This window comes from Dioscorea cayenensis, unplaced genomic scaffold (genome assembly GCF_009730915.1).
Source record: "Dioscorea cayenensis subsp. rotundata cultivar TDr96_F1 unplaced genomic scaffold, TDr96_F1_v2_PseudoChromosome.rev07_lg8_w22 25.fasta BLBR01000219.1, whole genome shotgun sequence".
Lineage (NCBI taxonomy): Eukaryota > Viridiplantae > Streptophyta > Magnoliopsida > Dioscoreales > Dioscoreaceae > Dioscorea > Dioscorea cayenensis.
The window spans coordinates 55,854-74,426 of NW_024086610.1; the positions used below are offsets into that span (position 1 = coordinate 55,854).

The 18,573-nt window shown below is 31.9% G+C and overlaps 1 pseudogene; it reads left to right on the forward strand.

The window, feature by feature from the left end:
- Positions 1–10,150: 10,150 nt before the first annotated feature.
- On the forward strand, positions 10,151–11,914 carry LOC120253829 (annotated as a pseudogene).
- Positions 11,915–18,573: the final 6,659 nt, after the last annotated feature.

Here is an 18,573-nt window from a genome sequence, read left to right on the forward strand (position 1 = left end):
TATCAATATATCAAACAAATAATATCAACAAAAATATTAAAAAGAAAGATATTATAAAATAAATCAAACTAAAGAAACAATGAATCAGATTCTTAAAGAAATATTGGAAAAAATAATCATAATACAAGCAATATGTATTACAATAATAATATTAATTATGATAAATATCATGGCAATATTAAGAAATTTATATATCGTAAAATGAAAACTAAAAAGAATATTAAAATAAAAACTAAAAAGAATATTAATCAAAAGATAAAAATAATAACTAAAATATTAATGGTATTAAAAGTATCAATACAAATTATCAAAAACGTAATAGAAAGTTTAATATTAACAGACTCATAAAAACTAAAAATGGATGCAAAAATGGATCTAATTATTAAAAAATTAAACAACCTAGAAACACAATTATTAAAATTAGAAATCATCTTATCAAATCTAGATTATGTGAAAAATAGCATAAAAGAAAAAGAAAATCATAAAATTGAAATAGACAACCTATGCAATCAAGTTAAAAATATTCAAATTGGAACAAATCAAAAAATAAGAAAACCAATAACACCATTTAAAATCTGGACTAAAGAAGAATTATTAAAACCACCAGAATATAGATTAAAATTCCCAAGAAATGAAACATCTACTTGAAACAACAGAATATTATAAAATTGAATTAATTAAAATAAGGTATTATCCTTTAGAAGAACTAAATCAATATAACTTAAAAGAAAAAATTAAATATCAAAAATATATATGGCTTAATGAAGTAGAACAATATTTAACAGAAAAATTAAGAATCATAGAAAATGGAACAGAAGAAGAACAAAAACAATTGAAAAATTGGAAATTAAAATTAATACAAAAATTTGACAAAATAGAAGCAAATTATGTCTAATTTAGAAAATTTAGATGAAAAAACTATAGTAAAAAATATAGATCATATTAGAAGATTTTCTGTGTTTAATCATTTTAAATTTACAAACCAAATTAATAAACATCAAAAAAGAAAAGAAGTAACTTATACAATTGAAGAACATCAAAATAAAGCAAGAGAAATAAATATTAAATTAATCACAGGAGAAGAATTATATAAATATGGAATATTCGAAACAAAAACAAAAATTTATGAACATTATGATGAAATAGAAATATGCTGTACAAGTAATGAAAAACAAATCATATTAGATTTAATAACAGAAGAATCATACAACAAACTATTATATTCAGGATATACAATAATACATTTAGGCCTCTTAATGTTAGGAGTGATAAGATTACATAGAAAAGGATTAGGCACAAGAATTTTATTAAGCTTAGTGGACACAAGACAAATTCAAAATATGACTAAAGCAACAATAGAATCCATGGAAGTAGATCTAAACATTGATAATCCAGAAATCATATATATGACCCCAAACTTTTTAGTACCACTTGAAACATTTTATAAACATATAAAATTAATAATAAATTCAAAAGGATATACCATGACTTCAAATAAAGCAAATTTAATAATAACAAAAACATTCATAGGACAATTAACAAATAGCTGTAGAATCAACTATATTTTAACACCTAAAAAAGCAAAATTATTATTAGAAAATCAAGGATTAAAAGGAATAGAAGGAAAAACCTATCCATCAGAAATATTAGAAGAAAGTGAATGGAATATTCAACCAATAAAAATCGCAATAACATCAACCAGACCAAGTAATGCAGAATTTTATGAAAATATCGATGGAAGTACAAGTATAAGAATGATAAATAGAAATAAAAGCATAAAAATTGAAGAACTTCAAGAATAACATGGAATTAATAAATGAAACAGATCCAGAAATAATTAACCAACAATTAAAACCAGTAAGAAAATATATAAGTTATTTACCCACCAATTTAACAGACCAAATAAAACATAGAAAAGCTTTATGGTTATTATGTGTCAAAGATTATATAATAAGAAAAGAATTTTATAAAATAAGCTCAGAAACATTAATGGAAATAGCAACAGCAAAATATGATAAATATGGAAATTGGAAATGGAATATAGAATATATACCCAGAAAAGAACTATATCCATTAGAACACCAACAAAGAATAATTAAAATAAAGAAATGGAAAGAATTTCTAGAAGAACAATTTAGATCAATTGAAAGCTGTTATATATGAAAGAATTAATAGACTCAACAGATATAAATTTAATATATGATTTAATAAATAATTCAATTAAATATACAATAAAAGAAAACAGAAGCTTAAAAGAAGAATTAAAAGCAAAACAATGTATGTGGTTAAAAGGAGTTAAAAGATATATAACTCTAAGAGACCAAATTAACCATCAAGCGGAATCATTAATAGAAGTAAAATTCAAATCAAAAGAAAAAGATGAAAATGGAAAATCTATATGGAAACCTACACAAATAAAATATAAAGAATTTCATCAAGATGAATATTTGAAAGAACAAAATAGATTATGGAATTACAGATCAAGATTAAAAAATGAATATGATTCTATAAATATTTGCTATGATTAAAGAAAATGAATAAACAAACTTACAACCTAGATATAAATCCAAAGTATCTATTAGAACAATACAATCAGATTGAAAATTTTGAAAAATGTGAACATAAATTTGAACCATTCAAAGTTAATTATAAAACAAAATGTGATAAATGTTATAAATTTCATATAACAAAACATAGAGTAACATGCTTAAAATGTGACTTATCATTATGTAGAAAATGTGTATCAAATTTATAATATAGAAGAAATAATGATGAATGTTGAATCAAGAGCAAGTAATGTTTCAGATAATCAAAGAGCAGAAAGTTCAAATACTAGAACAATAGTAACACCAACAACAATTGAAAGAACTAGTAGAACAACACAACCTTTGCAATTTCCATCACAACATAATTTTAATTCAACCTAGAAAATTACGGAACGCGCGCAATACAAACTACATACATCTTGCTCTAATTTTTTTTAAATAAAAAAGTTTTATTATAACAAGTCATTACCAAACACAAAAACTAAAGTTTCACAATCCAATTTGAACTGGTTAATTACTAAATACTAATCTTCATGCCGAGTTCCACGTCATTTTCTTCATTATTCTCGATGCGGCAGCGTACTCTCCTCCATGTTATTTGGCACGAGACAAACTTTCAATTGCTTTTATCCAACTACGATATAAATAATTTTCCACTTTCGTTTGCTTCTCTCTGTAAAACCTATATATATGAAGTTGGCTTTTGCTTTTTCTCGCCCTTTTCCAAATATTACCTTGGCTTCCATCTTCTGATGCCCATATTCTAAGATCAAGTTGGCTTCGGTTTTCTCTAGCCCTTCTCTTAAGATGCAGTTATATTCGTTTCTCCATCTCATGAGATCTTCCCTGCTTTGTTTGACTACTAACTTCATATCTGGCGTTTTAACAAACTTCTGACGTTGCACACACTTTGTTAGGAGGGAAAACATGATGAGTTTTGATTTTTGGTGAACAGCCTTAGATGTGATTGTAATGAGCAGGATTGTTGTGTGTGTGAGAGAGAGAGAGAGAGAGAGAGAGAGAGAGATTGATCATATTTATAATATTGTCATTATCTAATATCTTACAAATAAATAAAATTTAGTTAATTCCATTTTTAGTGTTTTCATATTTTATAATTAGGAATTGAATCACGTTCCATTTTTTAAATTTTTTTTAAATTTGAAGTTATTTTAAAAATTTACAAACAATTTTAAATTGATAAATATTTAATGTAATAATTTATGGAAACTCTGAAAGATAATTCTATTTATAAACATGTTAATTACGCAGAATATAATTTCATAAATATTTTTAATGCTATAATTATATAAATTTATTTTAAATTAAAATTATTGCAAGAAAAACATAATCAGAAGCCGAAATAAATTACACTTGTAAGTTTTTTTTTCTCAAAATTGAAATATTTTTTAATTTAGAAAAAAAATTAAATTTCTGGTCCTAATTATTGGAAACGGACAGAAGTCCAAATCCATTTTCTAAACCTATTTCTCAGAGAAAAAATATTTCATTTTAAAATTATTTAAAATATTTATAAATAATTCTAAATCTATAAATATTTATAATTATTGTTTATTTATTTTTTGGCATGCTTTCTCAATTTATATGTTATGATTTTATAAATATTTTTAATACTATCATTGTGTAAAATTTTAGTAAATAATAATTAGGACCAGAAATTTAATTATAAATAGAACACTTCATAGTTATATTTTTCGTAAAAAATAATAACCTAAAATATTTTAAGGATGTTGAAATTTGGTATAATTCAATTTAGGAATAAATTAAAATTTTGATTCTAATTGTATTTTTCATGGAATGCCATTATAAATATTTATAGAAATAAAACTTTCAAATATGCAAAATTATTCTGAACAATATATAATTATTTTATTTTCAAAAATCATATTTCAAATATATAAAATATATATATATATATATACTAGTTTTAGCATGTGAAATGCATGGTAACAAAATCACAATCACAATCACAATCACAATCACAAGGAGTGATTTTAATAATAATTTTAGACCGTTCATTAGTATAACTAAATCAAGTAGTGGGATACTAAATAAATTAACCATATTCCATAAAAGATAAAAGATTGTAATTCAAACTTTCAAAAATAATATACCTAATCTAAGTATTTTTAAAATTTATTAATTTTTATTTCTTTTTTTTTGAATTATTAATTTAAAAATGATATGATAAGATTATTAAATAAAATAGTTATCATTATTAATATTATCATTAATTATTTATTTAAATTTATGATGTTATATATATAATTTAATATTTCATAAAATTTCTCTATTTTATATTTTTTAGATAAATAAGTTTTGGAACCAAAAATTTCCCATTGATGAACAAATGGTAGTAGATTATTCTGATTATATATATATATATATAATGTATCTATCTATCTATATTCAGATCTATAGTAACTCTCATTAACAGTAAAGTAGGATGAAAATTACTGTGTTTATAAACACTAACACAACGAAAAGTTGGATACACAAAACTTTTCATCTAAACCTTTAGATCATGATGGTCACAATAACTAAAAGCAATTCTAACAGTCCCTGCTAACACCTCAGAAAAATTTATAAAAAAACCTAAACATATCAATTAACTCGTTCGAGCTCGGGGAGTCCCCTCATTTGGGGTGAGATTAAGTATGCCATGATAAATAATTTGCTTTTATACCCCTTTATAGATAATGTGTTTACCTTTATGCCTCTCAAATTGATATTTTTTAATTTTTAAATAATGTTTTGGATGAAAATTAAAAATCTCATTTTTCTTTGAAATATTAGATTTATTAAAGTTTTAGTGATTTAAAAATAATTAATTTTGGACATTTGTTTATTTTAAATAAAATAATTAAATTGTATTGGTCTAAAATGTATAAATTTAAAATTTTATTTAGAAAATAAATAAATCAATAACTTATTTAAAATAATTTATAAAAATTGGAGCCATTTAATATTTTTTTACAATTAAAACATATTATTTAATTAAATTATGAGAGGGTACAAAAGTAATTTTACTAAAAAATTTTCCTATATCCTCTCCTACCCCTATCCACGTTCCCTCCAACCAGACATTCTTTTGTTCTATCTCCAATCCCCATCCCTATTTTTTTATCACATCCCCATCCCTATCTCATTCCCATTCCCATTCTATCCCCATATTCCCCATAGGGGAATAAAAAGGTTGAGAGAAGGTAGGTGTGGAGATAGAGCAGCAGTAGTGTGAACAATAGCCAAACCATTTTATCAACAACGAACGGGTGATTGGTTGGTTCTGTTTGGTTTTTATAATTTAACTGTATGTCTCATAGAAATAGAATATTATGCATCACACTTTTCACTATGTTACTATTCATAAATCCTATGGATTCACCATATAAGGCAGCTAATATACTGGGATAATGAAGGTTACCCAAGATGATATATTAGGAACCATATTCCTACAATATTAAATCTGTCAAGTAATCTTGGAGGAGTGGAAAATAAGATTCCTCCCATAGAATACCTACACTGAAATTTAATGAATAGCGAATGAATTATACTCTATAATATTGAACATAAACTACAATTTGAATTATTGACAATTTGCCATTAGCAGTGCGTCAAACAAAGTATATTATTAAAAGAAGCTAGTGCATCCCACTAGTTTCCATTTTCTGAAAATACTATATAATCAATCTCTCATGATATAAACTATCAAACTATCATTAATGCACTTTGACATCAATATTATTATTATATTATAACAACGGTTGTACATTTGTTACATCGCTAACTTAATTTTTTTAATTACTAAAATTATTTCTAAATTTAATAAAAATTTATTAACATTTTTAAATTTTTTTTATAAATTTTTATTATCATTTATAAATTCCCGCAATGTTTTTAAAATTAAAACTTGAGTTTAAAAACTACGAAAGTGGCATTATTTTTATTTTTTTAAATTACTAATTTTTTATTAATTTAATAATGTTATGAATATTATAACAAATAGTGGATGCATTTCACATTCAATATTACTGCAGCAACCGCCTCACGTGGTTTTGTAGCAACTGCCATCACTGTTACTATTTCACCTACCAGTATGTATAATCGAGGGTATTTGGTACATATTTTATTTCTCTTTCGCTTTATGATAAAAGAGAGAAAAATAAGAGAAAGGAAGGAGGAGGTGAAGTATAATTGAGGGTATTAATTTGGTACATATATTCTTTCTCTTTCTGTTTCTTTTTATGTTTTCTTTTCACTTATCTTATATTCATGGAAATCTATATATATATACATATATATTGAGAATGAATTACTAGTTGCATATACAAATACGTCATCAGCACGAATCTGCTCTTGATATTATTCTACATTTCCATTTAACTTTAATGTAACTTTATATCAAGTATTTGTATTTTTCCTTTAAGCGTTCCTTCTAATCATTTATTATATTTTATTGACTTTGAATTTTATGGCAAACATCGCAAGAAAAGAATTTGAGGCTCTTCACATTTCTAGGAGCAATTATATTTCATGGAGCCTCAGTGTCAAGCTTCATTTAAAAGCAAGGAACCTATGCAAAACCATTGATACTAATAATAATGAGCCTAATGATAATAAGTCAAAAACCTTAATATTTATATGGCATCATCTTGATGATGGTCTGAAAAATGAATATTTGACCATTGAGGATAAATAGGAATTGTAGTTGTTAGTTTCATAGGGGTAGATAAGTATAAAGTAAACTTTCAATCTCACAAGAAAAAAAACACACACACAAACAACCATGCAAGAGAAAGAAGACACACAAGTTGGTTACCTAGTTCGGCACAACCTTGCCAACATTTGAGGGGTCAAGCCTGGAGAAACAATCCACTAAAAGAGACAAAGGAATGAAGAGTACAACACACTCTCGCACTCACACAATAACAAACAACACCCTCTTAAGATTGCCCAATGCCCACTCTCCTTTACCCTCACCAAAGGTTCTCTCACTCGTAGCTCATCCTAAATCTTCAAAAAAGGTATCTTATATAAATGCACCTACGTCCCAATAGATTTTTCTCTTTTAGACTTCTTCGCAGCTACCTAATTTGGACACCTTCCAAAGTTAGATGTTGCAACACCCGATTCTAATACTACCCACCTTCTTGAACATGGCTGAGTTCTAGCCCTGATTCTAACCGAACTCTGCAACACCTTCGACATTCCCAGGTTCCTTGAGTTCACTTCATAGCGAGTTGACTCTTCGAAGCTCCTTACGCTTGCAACCACTTTCTTACTAACGTCATTTTGATGAAGCCCCTCTTCGAGGGTCGCACCTACTAAAGCCACTCAAACATCTCACCAAAGATGGCCTCCAAAGATCTCCCGATCTTCCCTTCTAAACTTGCTCCAAGTTTGGTCTTCAATTAATGATCTTCAATAGATTCAAAAAAATATTGTTACTAAACTTGCTCTTAGAGAGATCCTTTTATCTTGATGCTCTTTCCAAAAACTAGTTATTTTTTATATGAACTATTGGGATGAATTTCTCTAAACATAGTCTCCCATCATGATCTTCTATCCCTCATATCTTCATGTGCCATGTCACCATACGTTAGCCACATCCTCATCCTTGTCACCACTTCTTTTTGTCAAGTCATCATTTGTCACATCATCTCCCTTTGGCATGTCATGTATTGGCTTATCACATAATGTCAATCCAAGTCTTGGACCTAACGATGAGTTATTTACGAAAGAGAGATTTGAATATCTGATAACGGGCGTATAGATAACGTGGCATGTGCATACATGGAGAAGTACGAGGCAAGGGCATTTCGGTAATTTGGTGGACGACGGGATTTTATGGTTGGACCGGGTATATTTGATGGGAAATGAGTCAAGGAACAAAAGTCACAGTTTGTGTCCCACAAACTCGTGAGTCATACCCAAATTTGGCCAAATTCCATCGTTTAGGCCTCCAAAACCCTAATTTTGTCGTTTTTAGTAATAATCGATTTCGTTATATCTTAGGATAAAAATCTCTGATTTGTGAGCCGTTTGTGGCAAATGTCCTTATTTTGTTAGATCTTTTATTTCTTGCTGAAATTTGAGGATTTACTATTTTTGTAAATTTTCGAATTATCTCCTTTCTTAGTGCTATTTTCGCCTATTTAATGTAAGCCTACGGGTAAGAGAAAATCAGTTTTGTGATCATCATTTTCTTGAGTAATAAGATTTTACTCTTCCCAATTCCTGGCTATCTTTAATCAATAGGGTTTGGACAACTTGTTTCTGGCATTCGAAGGTGAATCAACGGGTTCAAATATACCGTTGCATCAGTTTGGTAACAGAGCCAAATCGATCATGCCACTGAGAGGACGAGGTACGGGTCGCCCTACGCAAAAGATGGAGGAGATCTACGATCGTGAGGACGATGCTAGATTTGAGCAACGAGTTGGCCGCCTCTTAGACCGTCGGATGGAGCGGATGATGGAGGAGCTGACTGAACGGATTACCTACATGATGGGTAACATCAATCAAGGGCGTGTCTCCGAAAGTGGAAGCGAAGGCACCATTGAGGAACACAATGGCTACTTTGTTGACATTGCCCTGGCAGGGCGACGAGGAGGGCAAGATAGTGGGGGTGACAATCGACACTACCGCGATGAAGATAGGCGTTGGGAATCTAGTATACGGGTCGATATTTCAGAATTCCATGGTGGACTACAAGCAGAAGATTTCCTTGATTGGCTGACCACTATCGAGGAGATCCAATAATTTGGCGAGTGACGGGATTTTATGGTTGGACCCGGTCTATTTGATGGGAAACGGGTCAAGGAACAAAAGTCACAGTTTGTGTCCCACAAACTCGTGAGTCATACCCAAATTTGGCCAAATTCCATCGTTTAGGCCTCGAAAACCCTAATTTTGTCGTTTTTAATAATAATCGATTTCGTTATATCTTAGGATAGAAATCTCTGATTTGTGAGCCGTTTGTGGCAATAGTCCTTATTTTGTTAGATCTTTTTATTTCTTGCTGAAATTTGAGGATTTACTATTTTTGGTAAATTTTTGAATTATCTCCTTTCTTAGTGCTATTTTCGCCTATTTAATGTAAGCCTACGGGTAAGAGAAAATCAGTTTTGTGATCATCATTTTCTTGAGTAATAAGATTTTACTCTTCCCAATTCCTGGCTATCTTTAATCAATAGGGTTTGGACAACTTGTTTCTGGCATTCGAAGGTGAATCAACGGGTTCAAGTATACCGCTGCATCAATATCTTAGAATAAAATCTAAAGTTCACAAAATTTGGTCAAAACCTAAAGCATGCAATGAATATTGGTCAAATCTCAAGTTCCAAAATTTTAAGAGCGTGCAAGAATATAACTCCGAGCTATTTAAAATAGTCTCGCTGCTACGTCTATGTGGAGAAACAGTAACAAGACAAATGATGTTCAAGAAACAATTACAACATTTCATGCTCGAAATATTATATTGCAACAGCAATATAGAGAAAATAATTTCACAAAATTCTCTGAACTAATTTCTTATCTCCTTGTGGCTGAAATTAATTATGGGCAAAGCAAATGGCGTGGTCATGGTAACGATTATAAATACTGTGGTGGATGAAGATATTGTCGTGGTTGAGGACGACGTTGTCATGATGGGGGCTGAAATTATATTGGACCATGTAATAGCAAAATTGATGTATATTGACAAAAACAACAAAGCCACAACATGGGGTCAAAGACAAAAAGGAATACCTGCCATCGCTGTGCAATGGAAGATCATTGGTCTAGAATTTGCAGGACCAATAAGCATTTTGTCCATCTTTACCAAGAATCACTCAAAATAAAAAAGATAAAGATTTTGAGATAAATTTTGCTGACAACCCTATTATTAACCCTATTGAGAATAATTGGGTTAATTTTTCAGTTAGTCACCCAACTATAACTAATTATCACTTCGGTCACCTAACTTCAAAACATATCAAAATGGTCACCCAATTAATAATGTCTTTCACCGGTCAGTCACCAGAGAGATTCCGGCAAATAAAATCTTGCGTGACAACCGGAATAGTCGAGTCAAGATTATTTAACCATGTCGATGAGTCTCGACTTGGCTTGTCCACGTAAAGAGAAACTGTCGACTAGGGTTAAGAACGTCAACATCCCCTTCACTGGCCGCCACCTTCTGCAACGCTTTGGATGATATCATAAACAACTTCATTGACCTACCTCTCCTCCGGCCCTCCGTCGATCCCCCGCAACATCTTTTTCCGGCTAACTCGCCCCGGTCTCCCGAGCTCCCCGACCCCATGCCCCATCATTCACGGTCGTATACCACCTTGTCTCGCCGACGGCTGCTCTACATCCGCAACGCCCCAACCCTCAATATCTCCCTCGCAGTCCCTCACCATCTCTTCGACGGCGACAGCATGCTCCACTCCCTCCTCCTCATCCTCCTCTTCGCCATCTCTTCTCTTCTCCCGCTTTGTCCGCACCCTACGCCTCCCGTCCCTTCCCAACGCCTTCTCCCGGCCTCCCGACTATGCCGGAGTTGCTGGCATGCCGTCACTGCCCGCCGACTTCCTCATCGGGTCAAATGAGCGTGACTCGTGGAACCCGGCTTAGCTAACACCGCTCTAAGTTTCTTCGCCGGCCGCCTCTATGCTCTCGAGCGAGTCGGGACCTCCCTTATGATAGGATCTGAAACACACTCAAGAGAAATATCAGAAGAAGAACAAGGCACAAGAACTCAGATGTTTCAGTGAATAAAGAACACACTGATATTAATTACTTAATGCTTCATACCATAACATAATTTAGAATATATAGAGTTCATATAGCATCATTTAGACATACTTAAACATCAAACATAAACAACAAAAACATCGATTAACTAGTCCCAAAGACAGTCAAAATAAAGACTAATCAAACTTTTGTATTTCCCATGCTTCACTGTATTCAGCTTTATGTCTCTGAAACTGTTGTTAATTTCCAGATCAAATCATTCTCCAACACCTTACTCCCTCCACCTTTCCACCAACGATGGCGACATCTCCATTCTCTGCCGTGAAGACTTCTCCGGCAAACTCTTCATGGGCATGACCGCTCATCCCAAGAAAGATCCTACCACCGGCGAGCTCTTCGCCTTCCTTTACGGCCCCATCCCTCCATTCGTCACCTACTTTCGGTTCGACAAGGACGGCAACAAGCTCGCTGACGTTCCCATCTTCTCCGTTCGTGAGCCATCCTTCCTCCACGACTTCGCCATCACCGAAAACTATGCTATATTCCGCACAAGACATCGTCGCCTCGCTCCTTCTGAATTGAGGACGAAGAACGAAGAACAAAGATGATGATGTGGAGGGTCTTAAGCCGAGTTAGCAAGTTTCTCTGACGTGGACAAGCCAAATTAGACTGCTGACATGGTTAAATAATGCTGACTCAGCTATTCCGGCTGCCACACAGGATTTTATTTGCCGGATTCTCTCTGGTGATCGACCGGTGAAAGATATTATTAGTTGGGTGACCATTTTGATACGTTTTGAAGTTGGGTGACCGAAGTGATAATTAGTTATAGGTGGGTGACTAACTGAAAAATTAACCAGAGAATAATTCTACTAATGATATATCCCAAAATACATTTTTAGATATATCAGATTTTCTAATTGACTAAATTTGTAACTTACCTTTATATATATAGTATGTTTTATTTATTATGTTAAAATTATGTTTTCTTTTCTTTTGTTAGAAAATATGGATGAATGCATTATTGATCATGGGGCAATGCATACCATTTTAACAAGAAATATATATATTTTTTTCTCCTTATCAATGAGAAAGGCATGCATAGCCACAATAGTAGGGTCATCAGACTTAATTTGAAGGTTCAGGAAAAGCACCATTGGTGTTACCAAATGGGATACCTTTGCAGATAAAAAATGCTCTATATTCTCTAAGTCTAGGAGCAACCTTCTCAGCTTTAAAGATATAAGTCTCAATGGATATCATTTAGAGACATTTAGAGATGGTTGATAAGAAAGGAAAAAAAATTTCTTTATATTACACAAGTTATTTCATGCCAAAAATGTGTACTTTAAAGCTTTCTTTGTATATCCTCAAGATTATATTTTACACATATTAAAGTGATGGAACCATGTACGTTTTTAACCGAAAGGTTAATGACCCAGAGATATTTAAAATATGCCATGAAAGACTTGGACATCCGGGTGTTATTATGATGCGCCGCATTATTAGTAACTCTCATGAGCACCCAGTGAAGGATTATAAAATCCCAACAAATAATGAATATGCATGTTCAACGTGCTCAATGGGAAAGCTGATAACCAAACCTTGTACAACAAAGGTGGTTGGTAAATCTCCTAAATTTTTAGAAAGAATACAAGGAGACATATGTGGACCAATATAGCCATCAAGCGGACCATCTAGGTATTTTATGGTTTTAATCGATGCATGGACTAGATGGTCCCATGTCTTACATTTGCCTACAAGAAATGTAGCTTTTGTGAGGTTATTGGAACAAATTATCAGGCTTAAAGCACAATTTGCATATTATTTCATAAAGATAATTCATCTTGATAATGCTGGTGAATTTATATAAAAATCATTTTATGATTATTGTATGACAGTCGGAATACATGTTTAGCATCCAACATCTCATGTACATACCCAAAATGGGTTGGCAAAGCCATTAATTAAAAGACACTAGATTATTGCGCGCATAATATTATTAAGGACCAAACTGCCTACAAGTGTGAGAGGTCATGCTATTTTGCATGTTGCAGCTTTAATACGAATCTTACCCACTACATGAAATTCATATTCACCACACCAGCTTGTTATTAGTAAAGAGCATGATCTTCAGATATAAGAATATTTGGTTGTGTAGTATATGTGCCAATAGCACCACTAAATCGTACAAAAATGGGTCCACAACATAGGGTTGGTATATATGTTGGTTGTGATTCCCTTTCAATTATACGACATTTAGAACTACTAACGGGGGGATATATTTACTATAAGATTTGCATATTGCCATTTTGATGAATATATCTTCCCTTCATTAGAGGGAGAAATGATTACTTAAAATGAGTTGAAAGAAATTGATTGGAATGTATTACAATTACATACATATGATCCTCACACCAATGAATGTGAACTGAAAGTTCAAAAGATCATTAAATTGCAAAATATTGCAAATGAAATATCTGATGTATTCATTGATACTAAAAGAGTAACCAAGCCATATATACCAGCTGCCAATGCTCCTAAAAGAATTGAGATTCCTAAGACCCCATTAAAATAAAAACAAATAGAAAATAAACCATGACAAAAACATGGAAGACCAATAAGCACCAAAGATTCGGCTCCTAGAAAAGGGAAGCAAAAAAATAAAGCTTATGAAGAGGGGGATCCCCCATGTGAGAAGGGAGAGGAAAATATGATACCCTCAAAGCATGATAATGAAAAAGACTCAATGGGGAATGATATCTCTGAAAATACTGAAAATTCAATTTTTTATGTAGATGATGGTAAAATAATAAATTGGCATAAAACTGAAATAAATAACATATTCATCTACAGTGTGGCTACAAATATAGAAATAAGTACATATAATAATTGAGAGCCATGATCTATTAATGAATGTCGACAAAGAAATAATTGACCAAAATAGAAAGAAGCTATCCAACTGAGCTAAATTCCCTATCAAAACCAGATGTGTTTGGGCCAATAGTGCCAACACCAAAAGGGATATACCCTGTTGGTTATAAATGGATGTTCATGAGAAAAAGAAATAAAAATAATAAAATTGTAACGTATAAAGCAAGACTGGTTACTCAAGGTTTTTCTCAAATGCCTGGTGCTTTCGATTTTTAATTGTCATGGTAGCAAGTAATAAATTAGATATGTAGTTGATGGATGTTGTCACAACATATCTATATAGATTACTTGAAATGACATATATATGAAAATCCCTGAAGGATATAAAATAACAGACATTACAAATCAACAACATTTATATTCTATTAAATTACAGAGATCTATTTATGGATTAAAACAATCTATACGGATGTGGTATAACCATCTTCGTGATTATCTTATAAAAGAAAGATACCAAAATGATAATATATGTCCATGTGTATTTATGAAAAGTTTTACTAACAGTTTTGTTGTGATAGCAGTATATGTAGATGATTTAAATCTTGTAGGTACCCCTCATGAAATTGCAATTGCAGCATCATATCTGACAAAAAAAAAATTTAAATGAAAGATCTGGGAAATACCAGATTCTGTCTTGGTATACAAATCAAGCACTTACCCTCAGGAATATTTGTACATAAGTCAACCTATACTTTAAAGGTGCTGAAGAGATTCAATATGGAGAAGGCTTATCCATTAAGTACACTAATGGTCGTCTAGACAGTTGATTTCAGAAAGATTCATTTCGTCCACCTAAAAAATGAGAAATTATTTTTGGTCCAAAATCTCCATACATGAGTACAATTGGTGCATTAATGTATCTTGCAAATAATATAAGACCAAATATAGCTTTTGCAATAAATCTTCTAGCAAGATACAACTTTACACTAACACAAAGGTATTGGAAATGAGTAAATGATGTGTTGTGTTATTTATGAGGAACTACAGATCTAGGCTTATTTTATGCACAGGAAACTTCATCCAACATCACAGGCTTCGCTGATACTGGGTATCTGTCTGATCCTCACAAAGGGTGATCTCAGACTATGTACATATTTTTTTTATAATGGTACCAATATCTCATGCCGTTCTACAAAGCAAACTCTCACTGTCACTTCATCAAATCATGCTGAAATCTTAGCTCTCCATGAAATAAGTTAGGAATGCTAGTAGCTATGATCTATGATTGGACATATAAAGTTATCATGCAAATTACCATCAGTAACAACAAATACTACAGTAATTTATGAAGACAACAGTACTTGTATTTCTCAGATACAAGGAGGTTACATTAAAAGTGATAGAACAAATCATATATCACCAAAAAAATTTTATACTCAGGACCTGCAAAAGAAGGGCGTCATAGAAGTTCAAAATATCCAATCTAATGAGAATCAACCTAATCTATTCACAAAATCATTTCCATGTGTGTGTGTGATATAATATAATATAATAATATATATGGGGAGTAGGGGCTTTCTCCTCCCGGTTTCACAACCGTGCGGGGATGGAAATCTCGCCCTGAGGAAGGGAAGTGAGTGGGAGAGGCTCCCCATCCCTCGTCCCCGCACCGCCATGTGCCCATCCTAGGTAGAATATAGGAGATCCCTATTACAATATAAGAGACATTAAGCCTTGTAAATAAATCATCTTTAAGATAATGTAAGAAATATTTATTTAAAAAAATAACTCAAACTTTATACAAAATTATGGATAATATTTTTTATGATACAAAATTGTATGCATAGCCAATGTCTATTGGTCCCAATCCATTAAGTCCACCAGGTCCTTATGAGGACCACAAATGTATTAAAAGAACTCCATATATGTACACTTATCTAATGTGGTTTTATCTACATTTTTAAAAAAATATTATATAAATAATGGATCAATAATTTTTGCTTTTTAAATAAAAACATTTTTATAAAAAAAGAAATCATTAAATACAAAAAAACTAAGGGGTCATTTGGCATAGTTTTTTTGTTTCCATTTCACTTTTTATTTTGTTTTTGTTGTGTTTTTGTTTTTATTGTCAATTTTTTAAAAAAATAAAAAAAGCATGTTTTGATACAGGTGTTGTTTCACATCGTTTTTGTATTTTTTTGTCTTTGTTTTGGATTTTTTTTTCCTTGCTTTTGTTTTGTTGCCAATTTTTTGAAAACCAAAACATGTTTGGATACACTAAATGTTGTGTATTATAAAAAGCTGAAAACAAAAACACGTTTATTTAGCACAAAATTATTATGATTTTTAATCATTTTTCAAATTCATATTTTTATATTTTTATAAAATTTATTTTTTATATGAGGGTATGTTATCTATGTGCAAGACAGAACCAAGGGGGGTTAGCAGGGGCTTCAGCCCCTCTTAGCTCATGTAAACTTTTTATCCGACTGGTGCAAAACTAGCTTTTTCTCAATAAAAAGTTCTAGGCCCTCAACCGACAACCTCCCCACACACAAACACACCCCTCCTCCCAAAACAAAAATCCCCAAGCAAGCAATGATAGGGATGGCGTGGAACTAGTCCCTATTTTAGCGTCACCAGTTCCACGCCCCTATTTTAGCGTCACCATTGATGACAAGGTCAAGCTTGGAGTTGGACATGGAGGAGACCATGAAGAAAGGATGAAGAAGACGATGAAGAGTAATATTTAATCCATCCATCTCATACCTCAAACTCACTTTAATATATGTTGACTCAATCCACCATCTACATAATTACACTCGCCTTGAACTTAAACACAAATTGAGATGATGATGAAATCTCATCCATCCATCTCAAACCGAACTCATTTTATTCAACACAACCTCTCTTGAACTTAAAACACAAATTGAAATGATGAAATCTCATCCATCCATCTCAAACTTTAAACTTCCTATTATTCTTTGAATACTTGAGTTGGCATTGGTTTTACCAGTCGATCCAGCTAGTGTTGAAAGGGCATTTTCAGTGATGAATGTTCTGAGAACTGACTTGCGCAACAAGATGGGAGATGAGTGGATGAACAATACTATGATTGTCTATATCGAGAAAAAACGTTTTTGCAACTATTAACAATGAGACAATTCTACAACATTTTCAAAAAATTCAAACTCATCATATTCAGTTATCTCCTCTTAGTAGCATGCATCGTATAGATAACAATTATAATTTGAATATACCTAATAAAAGTTTATGTTTTTTGAGGTTGTTTTTGTTTATATATAAATAATGTAACATATGTCCTAATCGAACTCAAATCCTAAATTAAATAAAATTTAAACCATGGATATGTTTAGAATTAAATTTAAACATCCTAATCTTAATCTTGATTGATTATTTGGATGTCTTGGACTAGAATGCAAATCCCGAGGTAAATACAAAATACAAATGACAAAGTTGCCCCTGAGATCATATCTCGATGCAAATTACAAAGTTGCCCCTGAGATCATATCTCGAGGCAAATACAAAATGCAAATTACAAAATTGCCCCTGAGATTGTATCTCGAGGCAAAATGCAAATTACAGGATTGCCCTTGAGAACACATATCTCGAGGCAATTTTAAATCTAAGGATAGCCCAAATACATATCCCGAGGCAATCCTAAATTTCATGTAGCCTGAGAACAGATCTCGAGGCAACCTTAGAAAATGCAAATCCCGAGGCACCTAAACACATATCCCAAAGGAAATTGAATTTTTATTAATTTAATTAAATTTCAAAAATTTAATTAAAATTTTTAAATTTTAATTTTAATTTTTTTTGGTTTTATCCTCATCTTGACTTGGTTATGATTTGACGGAGGAGAGGATAAGGTTTTGTTTTTAAAAGGGGAACTGGCAAGGACGAGTGGAGGAAGTTTTTAAAAAAGGAATTTATAGAGAAAAAGATGAGAAAAGAAGAAGGTTTCTTTTTCTCTCAATTTATATTCATATATATATATATATATCGATAATACATAAAAAAGAAATGGTTGCGCTTGCAGCTCTGCCCGCTCGCCGTCACCTGTCGCCATCACCAACACTATCGCCGCTGCTGCCTAAGTGGCTGAGATAATGCCGCCAAGCAGCTTGACATCGTTACTGCTGCTCAGAATTGATGCTGCTATCTTTGTGCGTCGTTGCCTGTCACAGTCACCGACACTATCGCCGTTGTTGCTTGAGTGGCTGAGATAATGCCGCCAAAGCAGCTTGACACCATTGTCTCTGCTGTCGTTGTTGCTGCCGCTATCGTCACAGGAGAAAGAACTGTTGAGGAAGCTAGCGCCAGTCCTTGAAGGCACCATGAGGACCCAGCACAAGAGGCAATACCA